At 35.1% G+C, this 22,741-nt stretch overlaps 1 protein-coding gene and 1 long non-coding RNA gene across 9 annotated transcripts in view; one reads left to right on the top strand and one right to left on the bottom strand.

The window, feature by feature from the left end:
- Nucleotides 1-22,741, top strand: part of LOC135302957 (uncharacterized) — a 93,734-nt gene that overhangs the window by 48,606 nt on the left and 22,387 nt on the right. The window contains exon 4 of one of the 8 annotated variants that reach the window (XR_010364495.1): nucleotides 21,932-21,987. The exons of the other annotated variants lie outside the window; for them this stretch is intronic. The gene's annotated coding sequence lies outside the window, so the exon portion shown is untranslated. The remainder of the gene's footprint in view (nucleotides 1-21,931; nucleotides 21,988-22,741) is intronic. 8 annotated transcript variants of the gene reach the window in all.
- The window catches only part of LOC135302958 (uncharacterized), a 68,039-nt gene that overhangs the window by 23,230 nt on the left and 22,068 nt on the right, over nucleotides 1-22,741 (bottom strand). The gene's annotated exons all lie outside the window — the stretch shown is intronic.

The raw sequence follows: 22,741 nt of genomic DNA, 5'->3' as shown, positions 1-22,741 counted from the left end.
AAAGAAATACAGTAAATAATTTTTGTGCTCATACTGCTCTGTGTCATTTGTAGACTTTGTAAATCAGTTGTAGTCATCAGTTAGATGAATACAAACTTTCTAAATATGATACTGGAACATGAAAGACACTTTGAGAATTGTGTCATACTGAAGCAGCCCAGTTTGCATTTTCCATTCAGCTTAGTCAGTCATCAGTAAATAAATTTAAATTTAAAAAAATTTTTTAAAGTAAGGATTACCAAATCCAAGCATATAGATTTTTCTGAGGCAGTTTTTCAAAATGTTGTTTCTAAATGAAACTACAAATAACAGACATATGCCGTATAAATAAAATAAGTATATATGCATCTATTAATGAATCTAATACTTTGAAAAAAATTTCATTTTACACTTGAGGACTGCAGAAAGGAAGATGGGTCTTATATAAGGACAGGACAGTTCTTTTCTTAGTTTCTAAAGCCCCAGAATGTGTTCAAGAGCACAGTAAGATAACAGAATGTTGGTGTGCTGTTTCAAAATAGTGCAAGTTCTGCACTTTCTAGATGGCAGCACCAGATTGTTTACGCATGCTTGCTATGCATGCACCTGAACTCCTTTGTGGTTAGCAGGCTGGTGTTGCAGAATAGCATAGATAATTATAACAAAAGCTACCCAAATGATAAAGACTCCTCTCTGGCTCTGTGCATGCACATATGTACCTGTATGGAGAGACCCAGAGGATTACAGCTGTTTGGGTTTTTTCATTTTGGTTGTACAAAACCTGGAAACACATTCTAGTATGTGGGTTCTCACTCTATTTATGTTTGTTAAAAAGTTTTATTGCAACTTTTCTGCCAAGCGCAAGTAGGTTCATCTTGAGAAAGATCTAATTAGTAATGACTCTTAATGTATGATCCATTTGAACACTTAACAACAATATTTCATTTTTTAATGAAATGCAATAGTGTGAACCTTTGACCATGAAAGTACACACAAGATGTTACCTGACTGCAAAGATATGTAGCAATATAGTTATGCTTTTGTCCACATCTGGAATGATTAATTCTTTTCTATTATTACTTCATGATACTTACACAAAAAATACATATTGGTTTTAAAGCTGCAACCACTGGTGCTTTATCATTAAATCATACAAAAGCTCACCTTTCTACAAATCTTAAAAAGAAGCTGCTTCATTCTGAGTGTCTAAGGTGAATAATTTTTCCATTAAAAGAAAAGCAGGGTGATTTTCCTTTGTTGCTATGTAAAAGTCACTAGCATAAAAAAAGAACAAATGAGGATAGATCAATAAGCCGTATGAAAAATTAAAACTTCATTCATAATAAAGAAAAAATCCCACATTTAAAGTAAATGTCTGGCTTGTTAATGTGAAGCTGACCTAGCATTTTTTATTCCTGAGTCATACACAAAAAATGCTGCTGTGCAGTGGACTGTTAAGAGCATGAAAGTCTAACCATTTTGCAGATTTATGGAATCCCTGTAGGATTTTCTTTCTAAATATAAACTATATGCTATACTCACAGGCAGAGTCTTAAAACAACATTAATGCTCTGATCTCAGCATTGCCAAGAAAGCACTAATATTTTGTTGTTGCTAGGCAAGTCTCTAATTTCAAAACTTGAATGAAATCTCAGACTGTCTGCGTCAAAAACTTTGAAAATTACCCACAGAAGTATTGGAAATTAATAGATAGTTTTTAAAGTTATTTTTAATCACTTTAATTACCCTCACTCTAACAGTGCCTGAATGTAGAGAGTGCATAAAGGAAAAGCTGTTTGTTTGCAGACAGCCTTGAATGTAAAGGTGATCCTGTAATTGGCTACAGGTTTAACTTTTCCATCATCACCTTCACACAAGGTCTTCAGTGTCTGTCAAAGTAATAGTCATTCTACTGACAGTTCCCTGTATCTCCAGTCTGCTGTAACTCTGCAGAAACAATTGTGAAGAAAAAATCATTCTCTGAATTGTAAGCCAACTGTAGATTATATATAGGATGTAATTGATAACATATGTCTGTTATTTATTATATGTTTATTTTCAGCAGAATTGCATCTGGTTTCCATTTGCAAGACAGAGGCATGCTTGTGCATATATCTGGTAATATTTTTTTCCGTCATTAGCCTGAGATTTGAAATTATACTGATGCAGAATACTTTATTTCATCAGCTTATGTACTGGAAAGACATAAAGTGACCTTTTAAGTGAAATGTTCATTGTCTCTGATTAGGGAGGAAGTCAGAAGAGGGGCAGTGGAATACTTTAGCAGAGTCTCCATGAGTAATGACACTGTTCACAGCCCCCCATGTGTTACACGAACATCAGCTCTCACTTCTGGAGACCAGCAGATCCCTCAGTCTTTCTGGTTGTTCTCTGGATCAGGTTCAAGTCCCTGCTCCCTCCTCCTGTGATCTCCCTCTCAGACAAACAGGCAGACATGCACACACACAGCTCTCTGGCTGCTTCACCCCCTTGCAGGTCAGTCTGGGGTGGCCTTTGCTACTGCTCACACACTCACCCGATAGCTGCACGTCCTCCAGTTACTGGCACCACAGACACACAGACCTCCAACCCACAATCTGCCTCCTGTTGGTGCACCCTGAGTCCCATACACACACATGCACACAGAATAGAGTCACTCACCCAAGGAAGAGTAGGGAAGGATTTTTTTTTTTAAAAAGCATTTTTCAGGTACAAGGCATGGCCCCACAAGCAACTGTTTATGTTACAGGCCCTTTTTATCCCCTTATTCATCCTTTTTTCCCACACTTTCTCAAATAACCTAAATTCTTCCCTTTTCCTGCTGTTAGTTCCTCCCCTAAACATCCCATAGGAAATCCTGTGCAATCCTGAAATGTTCTTCCCTTTCATCTCATAATATGTCCCCTACCTTTAGGCAGTAAATATGAGGTGCTCCAGCACTGACTCTTCTTGATGGGTCTCACACCTGGAAAATGAGGCTCAGTCTGTCCCTGAGCTGGTTTGATAGGATGCTTCTTTCTTTCCATCCTTGATTTGCATTTCTCACCTGGTTTTGTGCCCCTGTGCTCCTCTGGTCAATAGGAAAGTGGATGATGGCTCTTGTGATGGGCCTGGAACAAACATCCCCCAACAGCCATCATTTCTCTGTGCTCATTTGAGTATGCAGAGGAGAATAACACAATACATTCTACAAGTAGGCTATATTAGAAAGGATTCTGCAAGTACCCTCAGAACAGATCATTCTCAAAGCAGTGCACACAAGAAGTTGCTGGACTTTCAGTATGGGTATGAATAGTAAGAGTAACCCACGCTGCAGCAGATATAAGGACAATTTCCCCCATATTTTGCAGTACTTGGGATTAGGATATCATCAGTTGCAATAAGTGGTTCCTAAAACTGTTACCTACTATCACAAATAGAAGCAGAAGTTTCTTATAATTGCCTGAGGATTTATAGGTAACCTCTTAGTGCATATTTAGACTAAGGAAGAAGGAGAGAACAGTCCCAGGGAATTTGTTTGCAAAGTGGAAGTCTTGTTGCATCATGTCTGTTTCTGATCTCACAGAAAATCAAGAAATTTGCTGAATTTTCCTGCTTGGCAAATTTTTTCCTGTTCAGATATTACTTTTTCCGTGTTCATTGTAACACAGAGACAAATACTAATATTTTGTTATTGAAAGCAGAAATGTGTTGCAAAACACTTCAGTGTTTCTCTTTGAGCGTTTCATGTTAGGCCTCCCCACTCTCAACCCTTTCATAATAAACAGGCTTTAAAGGAGAGAAATGTAATTTACTGTCATCAGAAACAACATTCTTATGGCAACCTTCTTCTTCTTATTAATATGGCACCATGAATGACTGCTGCTGCCATTCAGTTGTCTCTCATGTTCTGAGAACTAATTTCAACAAAAACATCCTTTATTCCCAGGAATGCATATGTAGGTTAAAGTATTAGCAAGGCTACCATAGCTGATCTCAACTATAACATTCTGTATGTCTAAAATTATTATATTTTATTTATGTAAACACCCTTTTAAAACTTACAGACGAGTGTTAACCAGTTATTATGGTGTTTCACAAGATCTTTTTGCAAAGAAACCTCTCTCTGCTGCTAGATGAAGCAAGATTTTTAATATCTATTATTCCTCAGCTATACTGGTAGTTTCCAAAGGAGCAGTTACCCCAAATATCACTGACAAATCACAGTCTTGGGGTAAATTGCATGGTACTACCAGAAGATTTGTAATTCGTCACATTCTCTTTTATGTTTACTAACTTTGCTGTTGATCCATGAGTAGGTTATCCTTCAAAGAATAAAATCTATTTTTACAGCTGTTTCAAAATTGGTTGGATTGCAGGCACGCCTACTGAAATCAATCAACTAATTGAAGAAACAGAATGAGATTTTTATTATAGGGTTTCAGATAATACCAAGTCCCTTGTGAAAAGTATGTAATTTCTTCTCTTTGTTCTGCTTTTGGAAAACTATAACTGTGAATTGGTGGGGTTTTTAAACTGTATAGGTCATAGGAATTACAAAGATTTCAAAAGCAAAATCACTGAATAATCCCTGACAGAATGACTTACAAAGGTATTTGTCTGCTATATATTATCACCATTGGTGTTCTTTCACAGACATAGGAAGATGTCCTTTAGCTATCTGCTCAAAGCAATTCAAATATTTCAGTTTTGATGATTATCTAACCATAGAACTTTTTAGAAACCTTTTAGAATGAATGACACTACATAGTACATCACACCATCATTAAGGGCAGACATCATTTTTGCTAAAGTCATAACTGAAGCTGGTTCCTTACATCCAGGATTGAAATTCTGCTGCCCTTCTACTAAATTCCTTTGGGTTGGTCAGTTCTTGAAGAGTAATGGCCTCAAGGGATTTCAGCATTCATATCTTCATGAGCTGAAGGTGCAAAAAAATAGCAATGCCATAGAGAAAACCAGCTGACTACAGCTGGAGAGGTAGAAAAACTTGGCGTTTTCTGTCAGAAACCTTGAGGTCTGTTTGGTTATCTATGGACTTTTAAGGCACTGAAGTTTATTTCAATGTAGATTTTCATATACTCTTTTTTATTTTTTCTGAGAAGCCTTTCTAGTATCAAGAGATATACATGAATTTAACTGTATTTTTTGAGCAAAGTAATGCTCATTAATCTGAAATAGTTGCATTCATTTACATTCTGTAACTTCTGTGAAAGAAAAAAATACGTTGCTTGAATATATCCATCCTAATGCATATTTAAAATGTGTAAACTTGTTTGTATGCAAATACAATAAGAGAGTTAATTTATATTGCCCTCACAGGGCTTTCAGTGCTATCCACCACAGACTTAGGATCTTTTCCTATTTTCCAAAAGCCCATGAGTAAGCCTGCTATGCAGTTAAAGACTGTTAAAGCCAAGGTAGGTGACAGAGATTGTCTTTAATCCAATTTGCACAAACAGGAAGAGCAACAAAATCTCTTTTTAGAGCTCTACAGGCTTTCTGGCATCCAGGATGCATGATCTCAGGCTCCATTATTCTAATGTCCTATTTCCTGATTTTTTTTTTACCTCTACTATGTTGTCTCTCTCTCTAAAGTTAATACCATTTAGTAAATAAACCTTCCTGGAGACCTAGTTACACTACTTTTCATCAAGTATGTTAGAAGGTCCTTGATGTGTGCCTAAGTTCATGTGGGACTAATCTTGTCCACAGTGGGTGTCACTTTTTAAACACCAAGGACACAGGCCAGATTCAACTGAATTATCACACACTAATAAATCTTTATGAATGGCTCAACTGTGATTGCTGTCTCTAAGGATGTTCCTAGTCTGCAGAAAATTAAGGAAAATACAGGACTGTTAAAACAGAAGTGAGAAAATTACTAATTTACTACATATGAAGATCTACCTACTTACCTGCAAAAGAGAACAGTTTCTAAGGTATCCCCTCCAGGGGGAAAAAAAAAAGTGTTGAAAAGAACATGGGTATTACACTTAATAATCACTCTTCATATGTTTTGGTCAATGTTTTTATTTTCTGAAATCTTTCATAAAGATAATTTGTAAACTAATTAATACTTTGTAAAATATTGAAAAGTCCCTGTGAGTAAGAAAATATGGGCATTGAAAGGAATTTAAGCAAAGTCTTTTTTATTAATAGCATACTCAGTTACCATAGCTCAGCTAGCACACATTTAGTTCCACTGTGGTCTTTTTATTTTTAGTCCAAGGCTTTAGTTTCTTAAGCCAGACCTTGCAGCACTGAATGAAACAATTCAATAAAACCAATTTGGATACAATACTCAGAACTGGTACTTACTGCAATATCCAGTGCTGGTGACAGGCTGCCTGGAGTCCTGCCAATGCTGATTTAGCAGTATATGCCAGCTCAGTGAGTCAGAAACAGTTCTTACATGTGCCAGCTCAATTGTGCAAGGTTGCTCAGAAATCCCTTTCAATATCCAGGCAGAATAATTGCTGTATTTCCAATCTACTTTCCTTAGGAGAAAGGAACAAAGAGAAGCATCAGTAGAATGGCTTTTACTATCAATTTTGTAGCCTGCTGTGGAAGGTCACTGCTTTGAAAATATTTCACTCTAAGTGAATATTTAGGTCATGTGATAGTGGGTACAGCTTTCTGACATTCCAGTATGCAAAAGAGAAAAGCAGTAATTTAGAAGATAACTGCTTTGAAACAGTAAGAATAAAAGTTTGAAAAGTCACTTGCCTAAGAAATAGAAAGTTTAGCAAAGACTGAGGAATGTACATGTGTATTTTGATGTAAATTTAGCCCACATATCATAACTGAGAGCAAAATAAAAGAAAGATGGAGCATAGGTATGATATTTTAAAGTGTTTTTAATTAAATTATGTGGTAACTGTATAGCTGTAGGAACATTACTTTCCTCTCATTATATAATCACTTTGTCGAAAATTTCTTTTCAGACCAATTTCTTTAGAGTTCTTCTGTTCAGCTGAAATATGAAATATGAAAAGGAGCACTTTTAAGAACCAAGTCAAAATACCTATTCATCATTTGCCTGGGACAGTGTCATTACTGACAAGTTGTAAAAAAGGCAAATGGTAGTTTAGGAAACCAGAACCCAACTGGAACAGGTTTGTCTTGTTTGATTTAAAAAATAGCAATAAAACTGGATAAGAGGATAAAATTTACATTGTAATGGCCACTGAATCCAGTAACCATCACTTACTGTGTACCTATCACAAGACTGGTTCAGTGTAAAACAAGGAAATGTTGCCATCTACTCAAGTTTCCTTATAATGAAATTAGAATCTCAGTAAGGGAAACATTTTCTGAACACAAAAACTCGTATTCCCTATCCCAAAACCAAGATAAAATAGCTGGACTAGGTGCTTTGGAAAAAAAAAATCCTCCACTCCTAGGCTTTGAAACAATAATCAGCGTGCTTAGTAACACTGTTTTTCCCCAAGGGGTGAAGCATCTCTTTGTACTCCCACCTGTTTTTCTCACATGACAAGTTACTAAGAGTCAGATAACTTCCTGCTATTTTTAACCTCTGAAATATACCTGTCAGCGTTCTTGTACCAGTCTCTCTTTCTTTTCTGCTTCCATCACTGACTCTAACAAAACTGGCTGACCTTCCCATTGGAATTCCTTCTTGATGGGTTTTAAATGCCAGTTTCCTTTTGTTTCACAATATCAGGCAGGCTAAAGGCCTAGCTTATACCATTCTAATCACTTGAAACACTGAAAAAACAGTTGCCTTTCATTTTCTCCTAGATATTATGTACCTTTTACCCTTCTTCAAAAGATAATATTCAAGAACACTTAACAATTGATGATGAGGTGTTTATAAAACTGCTTAGATCATAACATAAAAACAGCACACAAAAAAATTAAATACTGATCCCAGTTTCTTCTTAAATATGGTTCACAACAAATACTGAAATAAAAAGATGGGTGTTTTTTAACTTTAAAATTATTTTCTCATTGTTAGTCAAAATGAGCCTTTTAAGAAAATAATCTATTTCAATTAAATTTCAGTAGAGTATAAATTTAAAACAATGTCAGTGTAAGTAGGTGGATTGAATGGAGTTAACCCAAGACCAGATGGGATTTTGGTTGCTTCAGCTTCTCCTTTCTAATACCTGCATTGAAAGACACATTCAAAAAATATAAGTTCAAAAAAGAGTTGAAAACAATAAAATCAAACATCTTCAAGTAGAAAGAAATGGATATAAAAGCTGAATTTGCAAGTGTCCATATAATCTCTTGCCTACAGCTTTGGTTGCTCACAAACCTCATTTCCACAATGCAAAATTTAGCTAATGATAGAAATTAAATTTTTCTCAGAGAAACTTGGCTATCTGAGGAATGTAATGGGAGTCACTGCAAAATATTGCATTATATAAAGATATTGCAATATTTTGCAGGTATTGTCATAGTGACACGCTATGCCAGATTTGTGCTCTGGACATCTGTACAGTTAATCTACCGAGCTGTTCAAATACATAAAAATGAAAAGAGAGTACCATGCCCTCTTTTCAGGATGGAAACCAGGTTCTTCTTACTTTGAAATAGTAGACATAACTTAGACTTCATTTCTGAATTATAGATATCTTCAGCCAGGGGTATATGATGTTCAGAGGCTATAGGGATCAGTAAACTTTAGCTTAATCATACATAATCTCAAATCCCAATATTAAAATAACTTGTATGGTCGTTTTTATTAATCAGAATTTTTCTTCTTTTTTATGTTCAAAAAGTTTTATTACTAATGAAATATCACAAAACATTTATGTAAAGTTGCTGAGGAAAGTGAATATGTTGGTCAAGTGACTCCTGATATACAATATCTAACTTTCTGCAACAGCAGCTTTGAAATGACTGGCATAATAGGGAAGATTTGACCACCACCACCATGGGTGGCATCTGCAATACTAGGCACAGTGTATTAATTATGTTGCCTATATAGGCGGCAGGTTTTTATGACATTTGTATATGTGTGTGCAATTTAAGAAAAGAATAAAGGTGAGAGGATGGAATTTTGATAGTGATGGATCACTGAATTCCCAGGAAAGTTTATAGGCGGTATTCTGAAGAATTTCCAACATAAACGTGTGACAATCATATAAAGCATTCCCATGCTTTAATCTCTTCCTGCAGTAAAACAAGTGAAGAGTGGAATAAGTCCAGGAAATTAATTTGGAGAATATAAAACCATTATCTACTAAATTGAATTTTATTCCAAGAACTAAAATGTGTAAGGCTAGGTGGCTATCAACCTGTGAAGAGAACAGATACACATAATATAAGTGAATTAATGTGCAATGATTGCATTGTGAGAGACGATCTTGTCCAGCCATTCTTTTCTCCCTATTCATTTTAACCTGTTTCTATCTGCACTGGTGCTTTTTGTTCTTTTGAGGAAAGTAACCTAGGTTATATTTTAAATCAGTCAGAGAAGAGGGAAGCTTTTCACCAATTGTTATTAAAGGTGCTGGTTGAGAAGAATTAGTTGGAAGTTAACTGTGATGGGATAAGTAAAATCAGATTCCAGAATGTGGTTGGGAACAAGCTTAATACACCTTCTTAGTAAAGCCTCTGCTGTTTCCTCTCCATATGATATCTTTTTGGAAGAGAAAAATTTTGTATCACACTTCAAAGAGAATAGCACTGAGTTTGTATAAGTGAGACAATTTCTTGTAGTGGCCCTTTGAGGCAACTCTCAGTGTATATTTTTAGATATATAAATTCAGGCACAATTTTTTCCTTCTGCTTTTCCTTATCATTATGCATTATACGTACATTACACTCTAATATCCAATAAGCCCTCTGAAGACAAAAGTTGCTAAGAAAAAGAAATATGTGTAAATTGTCTTATGCAGAATTTTCAGGGTTTAGATACAGAACTGTTCTTCATAAATGTTTATGCCAGTCTTGATTCTGCCTCTGATTTGCTATAAAATATCAAACTCAATGTTCTTCACAGATTTTCCAGTAACAGTTTCTGTCCTTTCTAAAAGGCTCTTTTGAGATGTTGGAGCAGGTCCTCTGCCATTTTCTCTACTACTCAGAAATCAAGATCCTGTTTCTACTGATTACACTCTTATAATATATTTCCACTGACCAGAAGGGGATGAGATCTGCTTGAGAGCTTTTACAGTCACCAAAAGACCATGAGGCTTCCAGTTGCTTGTAGCTTGACTTGCCAATTTGAGCAATCTCATTCACTACACAGAGCCATAAAGCTTAATGCTTTCAGATTGTTCAGACGTTATGAGATGGGTCATCCCTGTTGCTGATTAGAGTCAGGTGAAGTAATTTGAATAAGTCAAAGTAATTATATATGAAAGTTATTGGCTGTAAAAATCAAGATTGAATGTATGAATGGTAAGATTCCACCTTTGGTTTCTGACAGTGGCAAACGAGCACTATTTTGTCCTTAGTGAAATCTGTTTACGCTGGATAGACTTACCTGCATATAAGGAAGGAATAAAGTAATGGTCCTGATAAATGCAAAATTCAGGGTTTGATTTTACAGTTTAAATTTGAAGTTATTGAAATATATAAATTTGAAGGAATTGTTGAATTGTTGGAATGGAGAGAATAAACACTGAATTCAAGGATTCTTCAAGTAGGACAACATCTTTATTATTTAAATAAAAAACATATAGGATTACATCTTAATCAAGGTTTTATGTGTTCAATTGAAATGTGTGAACCTACATGGGGAAAAAATGTATATATTTTTGCATTAAACTGATGGAAACTTTCAAATTTACCCTCTATAATTTTTTGTTTTACAAATACATATCTGTCAAGCTCGTGATTACAAAATGCAGTTCTGCCACATTAAAAAAATGTATCTGTGACAAAGATGAGATGACTGTGAACAAGGCCAGTAACACAGAGCTACAGCAGGACAGAATAAAGCAGAAGGTTTGATAATGAGAGATTACACTTTCCAGCTATTCTTGAGGACCAGAGGGAGGGAATTATTTGTCTTATGCTGGCAGCAATTTCCCTAAACCATGTGAGATGGCATACCTCAAGCTGTTGCAAATGTAGGCAGAACAACCACAGGCCATGGCTCTTAGTTGGATCTAGGTTCCCCAGGGTATAAAATATATTGAAAAGGCTCCTAAATAGGGTCTGAACACTTAATTTGACTGTTTAAATGGACATCCCTGTATTTTTCAATCACTAACCCTTGTTCACAGCTCCCTTGAAGCTTAATAATCAATTCAGATTATTTTTTAAATTAGATTATCTGCTCATGGTTACAGTTTTACAACTGTAACATATCATATGTGTTAAGCAGAACTTATGCACTGTCCCTTTCTTAAGGTTCTGTAAAGCTGCAATGGACTAAGGTTATTAAGCTCCTGCTGTGTTTAAATTTCCTACAGGTTAGTTTTAATAAAATGTTTGTTTCTTCAGAAATGGGGCAACATTAATCCCCAGTCCTTGGAACCTTAAAAGTTAATCCAAGGTTTCCCAAAGAACATTTGAAAATAAAAATATATTAGTATTTATTTAGAGATTTTTTTTTTTGCCTATGATTCATCAGTTTTCTGTAAGGAAATTGTGGGTAATTGCAATGGTTAAATATTGTGTTGTGCATATTTCTGAATTGTTAATACTTATAGCTTTTTGTCCTTTATAATGTCACTGCAAGATAAAAAATCATTCAAAGTTTTCAGTTTCAGTGAACAAGAAACACCTTTATCAAAATACAAAAACCATCTATTCTTATGCAAATTCATGTCAGACATCTAAAAGACCCCTTTTGTCATTCCTCCACAGGAGCTGATTGATTCATACTACTCGTTTAAAATATACATACAAATCAGAGCACTAAGAATTTTTTTTATATGATAGTGTAAACTTTATTATAAAATACTTCACTACTACATATATTTTATTGCAATTCAAACCTAGTCAAGTGTTCTGTAAGTATAATGTGCCTTGGACTGAAGTAAGGCATTATGCTAAAAATGTACTGCCTTTATCCGCCTCATCCTGTGAAGGTAGATAAGAATGTAAATGTGTGTATGTGTGTCTGCTTGTGTGTGTATCATGCAGAACACTCATAAATTGTCATAAAGATTAGTCACCTAATTAGTTGCCACTGTATATTATCTTTTAAAAGATTCAGATAGAAGATACATTGGCAAATGTTCAGACCATCTTTATGTTATTACAACTAATTGTAAACATAAACACATTTAATTATCATGCAAGCCTGAACAATTATGCCATTACTTTGTAAACATACATGAAAGGTTATTCATCACTGTCAGACATTATAAAATATTAGTAATATCATGAAAGACAACCATACCAAACTTCTTCCCATTCTTTGGTTTGCTCATCATTTGAGAAAGTCACAATAATGTGGTTAGTAACATGGGAGTTTGTATTTTTCTGATGGAATATATATCTATATATATTCTTCTGATTGAGATTTATCTGTATTATTTTCCTGTTAATTCCTTATTGAAATTACTCATACAAGCTTATGCATTCTTGAAAATATTTAGTTACATACTTGCCACCACAGTAAAGAGAAGCACACATCCAGTTCTCTTTTGAAGAGACCTTAAAAAACATTAATTATATGTGTTTCAAGGAATGGGTGAGAAAAGAATACAGGATTATAGAAGCCAGAATGTGCTTTCTAGTTTGTGTGACAGCAGATAAGCAGTAGGATAACAAAAAAGTAACAGTTTTATGTTATCATTTTTACACATGCTCCTACATAAAAGATACTAATTTTAGATATTATCCAGACCTAAGGTTGTCTAACACTTTGAATACTATTTTAGTATTCAAATTTGATTTGCATTTAAATTTTCTAAAATTTCAGACTCTGGACTGAAAGTTTCATGTCAGGTGTTGGCTGCTAAATATTTTTCAAATATTTCCTCATACTATAAAAGCCTTTCATAAGGAATTCTCAGCTTATGTTTGCTTTGAAGCAAAACCTTGGTTTTGTCCAGCCAAATACAGCCTAGTTTTGGACTTTTAGATACTATGGTTCATCTTGTAGTAAGGAATCATACTAAATCTTAGTAAGAAGCTTTTAGAATTGAGCAACATAGTTTCCTGTACAATAAGCATGCTTAACTCAATAGTCCATGACACTGTGCACTAGACATGCTTCTGCTGCAGCCATGATCCCCATACAGTCCAATGTATTCCAATTTAAATAGTCCAGAAGTGGTTTAGGAATGTCAGTTCCAAACTGCATCCATTCTAATATGTAAATTCTTAAACACTTAGCCTGTGCTAAGACCACAGGCTCATTAGCTCCAGAGCTTCAATCTGCCAACATAACTATACTATTTCCAGCTTAATTTCTCCAGAATTTTTCTGTTGTGTGAAAAATACCTGTGAAGTATGCTGGAAATAGGTCTGTCACATCAGCTTAAAAACAACAGCCTATTGCTTACCACCTATTTTTCCAGATAGGCTACTGAAGTTCTGTGCTGCTGATTACATGCAAGATGCAACATGGTTTCCTTGCAGCTAATTTTTGCTATTTATTTTCCGGGGGGAAAAAAAAAGTCTCAGAAACTATATGTATTACAGTGCAAGAATATTCATTCTCTACATTCAAAACTTAGGATACCCAAGAATTAAGGTTGATTCAGCAATATTAATTCAGGCCTTACATGTATGTTTTAGGTGGTAGATCCTTATTTGTTTGTTTGTGAAAGATTTTCACATTTTGCCTAATGAAATATACTCTGTTCTGGACTACACTCTGTTCTGGAAACATATCAAGGATAAACTTCAATGGAGAATAAAGATCAAAAGAAAACTGATTCATCCGTCATGTAACTAGGAAAGTCTGTAGGACCACAGTGTGTCTGGAAATGGCAGGTGAAGGGTAATGGATTCGAATTGTGACAGTGAGAACTGAATCTACCACAAAGTTCTAATGTGATGGTAATTGAGACACTTAAATTAAAATTTTCATATGGCTGCTAATGGCTGCTAAAAATGGCCACATTTTCTAGGTATCTATTTGAGTCATCCTTGGCAGATCCATGCAAGTGCCAAGTGATCACAGCTGTGACTGAAATGAATTGGATCTATGCTTGTTTTTTAAAATGCTCTGAAATCTGGGCCCAAATGCATTCGATTAGCAAAATATTAGTGAAAAATTGATCATTTTAAGCTCTTTCAACTCTTTGATTTCTTGCAGAGATTTCTTATTTCTGACAGAATTATTTTACAAGTTTTAATCAGCTTATGATTTTAGAACAAATGTTTCTTGTTTTGATGTATCTTACATAGGCAGACTTGAATGTTCAGACTCAAAAGACCTATAACCCACCAAATATCATTGCCTAGTGTCAAATTCAGAAATTACATCAATGCTTGCAATACTGTTTTCACTTGCAGTAAGACAATTGAGCCTCTTGAATGAATTTAGCACTGTAATGTTAGACTGACTGTAAACCTTAGCTGGTTAAATGAAGTTTCAGATGGGCATAGGGATGCTATTTCTATTGCATTATCCAGGAAGTTCACTTTCTTGCTTGTTTTCACTGTTCCTACACCCACTGGAAATGTGGAGTGTCTTCACCATTTTCAGAAACTTACAGACAGCATCATGTAAGGACATATGTTGAAAACTGAGATAATCAAGCATACATCAAAGATTTCAGTTTCTGACCTCTGGGCTACTTCCAAGCTAGCTTTCATCTGAGATGTGTTTTTATTTTTTTTTAATTAATTAAATTAACTGACAGTTTATTTCCTGGTGATAACAAGATCATATTTATAAACAGGATATATTCTGTATATCCTACTTTGCAGCAACAGAGTTTTAGTAGAAAAATTTGGCTGTTTCTAGATAATGAAAGAAATAAGCCTGTGAGGATCATAGAATCACACAATGGTTGAGGCTGACAGGTCATTATCCCCACGCCTTACTCAGGCAGGGTGAGCTAAAGCAGGTTTTTCAGGCCCATGTCCAGCCGGGTGTTAAGATTATCTCACAGATGAAGACTGCACAACCTCACCATATTAACATATTTGTATACAAGTTGGCTTATATTTGCTTCCACATTTTTCCCCCCTTCTTAAATTGTTTAAAGTCCTCCCTACTAAATGGTTATACTATTAAAACATATTGGGAATGAATACTCCTGTTTTTATCAACCTCTAAACTACTTCTAGGATAACTACTTTATTAAAACAAATACAAATTAAACATAGTACCTTCCAAGTCTGACAACCAGAAGCAGATTGAGACCTTATGGAATTAAAGACATAATGACTTTGACTGAATTTAATTCCATATTTCATATTATATAATATTATATCATTCTGTGTTTTATATTATATTCACTGTACAGATTTAAATTGTATAGTCTGCATTTTCTACTCAGGTGACAGGGCTGTAAAGGTGCAATGCATGCTTAAAACTAATGGATTTTCTCTCCACTGAATCCCAAAGCATTAAAGTTTTCCATGGTGCAAAGTTTCCATGTTTCACATGGTTGTTGCCACAGTAGAAGAGCTGATGTTTGTGGTCTGAGAAACAATGTTTTGAGCAGTTTTGTTGAATAACATCTGCTCTTCCTTGAGCACTTACAATTACGACCATTTATAAATTGATAGTAGAATTCTTACTACGATGGGTTGATTACCACTTTCTTTTGAAAGTCTAACATATTTTCCAAGTTATTGCTAGGTAACTGTTAGGCATTCCTCTGCCATCATTGCTCTAGGTAGGTTTTCTGAATTGTTTTGTGACTGCTTACTATCTTTTGCTGGCAACATATTGGAATATGGTAATAAAGTGTATGTTCCTCTTCTTATAAAACTGATAATTTTTGGTTCTGATTAAATATTGTGAAAGATATTGTAGTAGTTCAGCAGACTATTCTCTTGGGGGAAATGAAGAGGTAGAAAAGTCTGTTTGTAGCTAACACAGGCAATCTTCCTGCATGCAAAATTCATCATTGCCTTTAAAACCATATGCTCAGAGTCCTCAGTCACTAAGTGGTAGAGAGGAATGGAATACGCACGTGTGAGGTTTAGGGCTATGGTGAGGTTTGGGCTTTATTATAAAGGAAAGCGAGTTTTCCACCAAATGAAAGGCTTTGGTCTTGAAAGATAATATAGAAAAGGAAAGAGAAAGAATAATACCCTAAGCTTCAAAGTTGGAAGTTTCAGTGTTTAAATGTTAGTCCTGAGTGTAAAATGATCAAACAGAAGGAAGGGAAATCATAACACGAATGGGATAACATTTCTGAACACTGAGCTTCATTTCTCTTGGAGACCTTAATCATGAGCAAAAATGGTTCAATTATGTTGTCAAAACTCAGAGTAGAAAAAAATGTAAAATAAATCACATGCAAAATTGATGGTGTGCTTGTTGACGTAAGAGGACAAGGCTTGAGCTAGATGTGAATGAATGAATTTGAGTGAAGACAGGGAAGAGGTGACACAGTGATAAAAATTTATCCAACCTGTCCTTACTACAAGATGTCCCAGTTTTCTGTTCTAGCACTGAAAGATGAAGAGTGCCCCCTTTTTTTTTTTCTTTTACTTTTTTTTTTTTTTCCTGAATGTCTGGCCAACTTCCCTTTTTCCTGTGCCAGAATGTTTCCCTGAGAACCCCTGAACACAACACCCCAGTTTTTCACTTTAAAAATATGATCAGTCTGCAAGAGGATAGAATCTGCAGATTGCTACTGACTTACCAGTTAGTTTGGCATCACTTTCCACATGACCTATCTTGGGAGATACTTTAACTCACTCATTCTGAGTGATGCTTCCGAATGGAAACCTCGATGTTTAATGGTTGATTTTGCAGCACCAGACAGTCTCATAATTGTGATCTGAGTAACATCTTGGTCTGATGCTTTTCATATTTTCTATCTTTGCTTCCAGCTACACCAGTGTAAATATACTTGTATTGTTGTGTCTCAGTCTACTGACACAAAATTTATTCTGAATACTGTATTATGAAGGACAAGAAAGGTGCAAAGTACACACCAGATTTCTAGAATTGTTAGTCTTTTGGTAATCATCCACCTTCATTAGCTAAATGAATACTTATTACATCTCTCTTACAGATAACCACTGATTTTCTGAAAAAAATTATTCCAAAGATTTGTCATCACTGCTAGAAATCTAGAATCTCACCAAAAGTCTCTGGATGTAAATGTAAATTTGCTGTTTTAAGGATAGAAGCAGATAGTCAGAAAGGGAAATAAAACCGTTGATCTTTGACAGAAAATATGAAGTAGATTCTGATTTCCTCATCCCTAGTTACCTAGGAGTGACTTGGAAATTCCTTTTGAGCATAAGTCTAGTGGAAAAAAACCACAATCTACATGCACTTGGATCCTCAAACCTTTGCCATCCTACCAAGATGATGGTGTTTCTCACTATTTGGGCAACAGAGGAAAAGGAAAAGAAGTTTCTTTATATGTGTCACACAGTATATTCCACTACCATTTGAAATGCAGTTTTCCTCCATAATGCGTAAGCCACAGTATTTAGCTTTCTTAAACAGCCTCTGGATGGAAGTGCAATGTGTTCTAATACAGTTTGCTTTCATATGTGCAATTTGTTTGTGACTCATGAATCCCCATCAATATGCCTTCTGTAGAAGATGTTATAAATGCCATCAATCCTTTATTTGTATTTGAATCACATGCATAAGGCACTGAGAGTTCATAAGATATCAAGCAGATTTTGAGAGGACAGCAGTTTTCATCTTTAGAATTAAAAAAAAAATCATGTATGTGCAATATTTTAGTGAAAAGTCAATATGAAAGAGCAACAGAAATTCCTGACAAAGCCTCCTCCCCTTGAATCCCTCCCACTGCTTCTCCGTTGTCATCCTCTTTAAGTATCACCTCTCCTTTCCATCAGGACTGGCACTCAAGAATAACAGATGGCAGCCTCAAGATTGTAGCACCCTTTAATGTCTGCCCTTTACTGTCTGGCAAAAGTGTTGACATTTCTGCCTTGAATGAGAACTGAAAACATGTAAAAATATATTCAACATGAACAGTCAGTGTCTAAGAGGTTGTTTACACACTGCTAATGGGCTTTGACTTTAATAGAATGATCCTTAGGTCTGCAGAACCCACAGTCAGGTGTGAACTGGATATTTTCTTCTGTTATTTCCCTTACATTAGAGAAATAACCAGTCCTGCTGCCCATGGACTCAAGAGCTGTCCCTACTATTTCCATCAGCAATTATGAATGCACTGTTGTGCGTTTTCTTGCAAGCATTAACAAACCTATAATCTCCCAGAACTGCCCCCAGGAAGCTCTGCCTCCTCCTCTGGTCAGAGTTGCTAAATTGGTAAAAAGAGATTAAATAAACTCAGGTGCTGGTAAACATTGGAGTCTTAAGTAGTTACTAAATTTTGATATTCACCGCCACGGGTTTTTGTCTTTAGTAGTGTACTCATGTTCAGAGGATAAATTGTAAAAATGCCTTTTCATTGCTGAAAGCAAAGTTTATTTATTTGTTGGCTGAACTGAATACAGAAGTAATGGAGTGAATGGTTCATTTCTAAGAGTAAGCTTCAGGAAAATCTCTGGAATGCCTTTTTTCTGAAGTATTCAAAATAGGTACCCAAATCCATAAGACCAGTACTTTCAGTAAAACATGAAATAGTCTCAATGTACAGTGGAGCAGAGTTACATCACAGTATTGGGCACTGGCTGAATGCACCCCTGGCACTTTTGAAGAAAGCACCGCAAGTCTTGCGACTCATTTATAGCACTGATTTATTTCTGGTGGACATTAAAAACCCCCTGTTTCCTCCTCATCATAAACTATCAGATCGCTCTTTCTATAATGTTTTCAAGACAGCATTTCATGTTTTATATGTTTGCATATATATATTTATATGTTTTGGGTTTTGTTCTTGTTTGTCTTTTAGTTATTCCAGTTGGTATGAAGCAGAAAATTCCCATTAAAAAAATATACAGTTCTTTAATCTTCAAATATGTGGAACAATTCAAGTCAAACAGGTGACAAAATACAGCATAATTTACCAACAAATCCCTCTGATTAATGCATACTGCTTAAAGATTTAGCACAGAAGGACTACATATGTCTGGGAAATGAGTACTACTTTCTGCTTGCAAACTCTGTATTTTGACAGGCCATATTGTCTTGAGATAGAACATCAGAAAAAGAATGAATAATTTAATCAGAAATAAATGAGACAAATTGTATAACGGACAGTACATGGATTTCCTTCTAGAAAGCTGAAGTCTACCCATGCTTCACATGACTGGACAACCATTCCACATTAAACAGTGAGCTGATCAGAAGCAGGTTTCTTCCTGCTAGTTTTTAAAACAAATAAATAAAACATTCAGATTGCTGGCAGTTGCAGGGAGATGTTAAGGAGGCACATAGCTTTTAACACCCTCAACAGAAGTCCATAAGGTAATTTTAAAATTAAAAATATTACCCAGCTCATTTGAAAAAAAAATTAAGAGGTTTTTTTAATTCAAAAAAACAATTAAAAGGGTAGGTTTCACTTCTGTAAAAGTATTACAAGATTTACTTCTTGTGTGCAAGCTTTTATCTGAAATAATATTCCATACTATTTTCTCATCTGAAAAAATTGAATACCTCTTCGTTACATATCTCCCTTCCTTTCCTCAGCAACATGAAAAGCTGTGGCACAGAATTATTTTTAGATGGACTGAGCAGCATGAGAAAATCTGTCTTATTCCAGAAAAAATACATATATTAAGAATTAAATGTGAATGGTCTCTTTTCATCAAAAGAGTTGGAATAAGCATGTGGGGCACAAAGGTCGGATGTTGAGGCATGCTGTTCCCGAATTTCCTCACTGTTCTTTCATATTTCAAACGCTGTTTTATTTCATCTTCACATTAGAACATACTGAGTGATAGGGTTAGAGAGACCTAGTAGTTCTAAATTTGCACGTCTAAATGTTAGTTACCGGTATTTTGATGACATCTAGTGGTGACAAAACTGTTAGCCACATTTCTGTCCTGTGCTGATATAGCAGGATCGTGGCTTTATCAGAAATGCTTGTAACTGAGGGTTTAAAGCTGGCATTTCATAAACTGAAAAAGAAAATGCTGAGCAACCATTCCCTTCTTTCACTGCCTAATCATAGAGAATTGTGAACTTCTGGTACTTTCAAATACAAAGGATTTTTTTGTTATTCTTGTAGATTATTCTAGAATTTCAAAGTCAGGTTCCGCTAATATTGTCAACAGCTGTAACAAAATACAAAACTAGAACGGGGGTTAGATGATGCCATAGTGAAACCTTGATAGCCAGCCTGTTCTTTAGTCTGTACCCACTGCCAACAAGTTAAAAATATTGTGTGCAAATTGGAAGTGTTTTCCTGCAGTAAAGAAATACCTGCTGCTGACAGAGTCACATGGTGGTTTGGAATGTGTCTAAATCAAAGAGAACAAATCTCAGCTGCCCTAGTTGTGAAAACCAAACCAGTTACATATATTAGATGGCTGCCTTTGTTGGAAATCACATCCATATCTGCAAAATCACTCTCAGGCCCAATGTATGCAATAAAATTTTAAAAAAGGAATCAAGCTGTGAGAGTTCTCTTTTCTCTCCCTCAGAGAATTAGTGTTGAATAGAGATACTTTGGTTGAACAGCACTATTTTCTACAACACAAATGTTTTATTTTTAATAAATATTTATGAGGAGTTGGCAGGGGAGAAAGAGGTTATATTTTGATGATTAGAAAAAACAGTGATTCAATAAATGACATTAAGCTACTGGCTTTTCTGCCTTTGTTTCAAAACTATGAATATGTAGTGAGAGAGCGTGTGAGAGAGAGAGAGTATGTGTGTGTGTGTGTGTGTGTGTGTGTGTGTGTGTGTGTGTGTGTGTTTGAAAGAGAGTGTGTGAGACAGGTGGCAGCAGGGTTGCTATAGCAATTACTTGTCACTAATGATAGGAGGGTAATTACTGCAGCAAATTCCCACATAGCTATTCAGCACACAAGTTTAGACTATTTCCCATCCTAAAATATTCTTTCTGTATGTGTAAGATTACCTTTTTCTCCAGATGGCTATCAGCTACATTTCTAAAATTTGCAACAGTGTAAAACCAGAAGTTCATTAATTATGGTCTGAATGGAATCAGAATTCAGCCATCACGATCAGTTTTGAAAGATGCAGTGTCTTTTGGGATATACTTTTCTCTAAATGCAATGCAAAATTTTGCTTTCCAGAACACTTTTTGCAAGTTCAATGTCAAAAACATATTGAGGTCACCTTCAATGCTGCATTCAAGAAATCAAGATTAGTATGTGATTGAGGCTGACTCATCATTTAATTACACAAGATGTAAATCAGGTTTTTCTGCAGTGAACTAATAAAATTAAACTATTAATAACTGTACAAACAACTACAAATCAGGCCGTGTTTGAAGGAAAATAGACTCAGGCACTGAGAGTCATTGAGAGAGTTTCTTTGCAACATTTTCATTAGTATATTTTTCATTTCCTTTCTTTCCATTATTTGTAGGTTAACAGTGGCTTAGCATCTCCTGCAAATCAGAAAACAATCTACATTTCATCTTTAGGCTGCTTCATTCTGCAGTGTTTGAAACACTTCTAAATGAATAAAACAGAAGCAACTCCTTTCCTAATATATAAATTAAAATTTTTATTTTGTGTAATCAGCACCAATAAAATGGCCTCAAAGGTGTCTATCTAATTTACACAAAAACATTTTGTTACCTCAGCTACAGCATGCCTTAATGATTCTCTTTGTGATTCTCTTTGTCCTTTTATTGCCTTTGAAATGAAAGTATGGATATGGACATTATCTCTTAATTAACCGATAGCAAGTATGTAGAATCACAAGCTACTTTAGAGAGTTCATTTTTTTGCCCCCAGCTGGCTGGACTGTGATGATTTGAGAAAAATACATAATATTTTCTTTCTTTCCAAGATGAAGTAATGAATTTCAGAACTAGGAGCTGGAAAGACAGCACTTGTGCTTCCTAGGTGGGTGAGATAGTCCACTATGCCATAATTATTCCATAATTAAAAACTGCTTGATGCTTTCCTAAAGTGTATTTTAACATGAAAAAACAGTGCATCTCTGGTTATTCCTAATAAAAACAGTGCAGATCTGCTTACCTGGGCTTTGTTGGTTTTCCATCCTTCAGAGAAAGTATTGACATTTTGTATCTCCAACAGTTCACTTTATTAACATAAAAAGCATAATTTTCATTTGGTGCACTAATATGGCTAGAAGAAACCCTTATAAAACGCAAATGTTTTCAGATAGTATTTAGCACTATTGAGTTATTCAATTCCTAGATAAAAATAGGGGAATATGCAGGAAGTTAAAATCCACTTGTCAGCTGGTGACCCTGTACAGCAAGCAAAATAATACTTGCTGTTAAAACATGAATAATTGTATAAATAGGTATTGTTTAAGTAAGGACTATCACAATTTTGTTTATGCCACAGATGAAGGTTGATCTATAATCTGTTTCAGAAGTGTACATCAGTAAATCTTATGAATCGTTTTATCCTCAAAGACAACACTTGAATTTCAAGAATTTAATGAAAAGCATTTCCCATTTTTTCTCACTAAAAATATATAGCTTGGTGCCGATTAAAATTCAGTGCACAGTGTATCCAGTAACCCTGATAATCAGTAAAAACATGTCAGAGAGCAAAATGGTTTCTCCAACTGAATGGAAATTTCAATGATGTAGTTAAACTACAATAGGAATAAATCCATTACTGG

This window comes from Passer domesticus, chromosome 6, assembly GCF_036417665.1.
Source record: "Passer domesticus isolate bPasDom1 chromosome 6, bPasDom1.hap1, whole genome shotgun sequence".
NCBI classification, from domain to species: Eukaryota; Metazoa; Chordata; class Aves; order Passeriformes; family Passeridae; genus Passer; species Passer domesticus.
The sequence above is the reverse complement of the archived record's forward strand: the minus strand, read 5'-3'. Positions and strand labels throughout refer to the sequence as shown.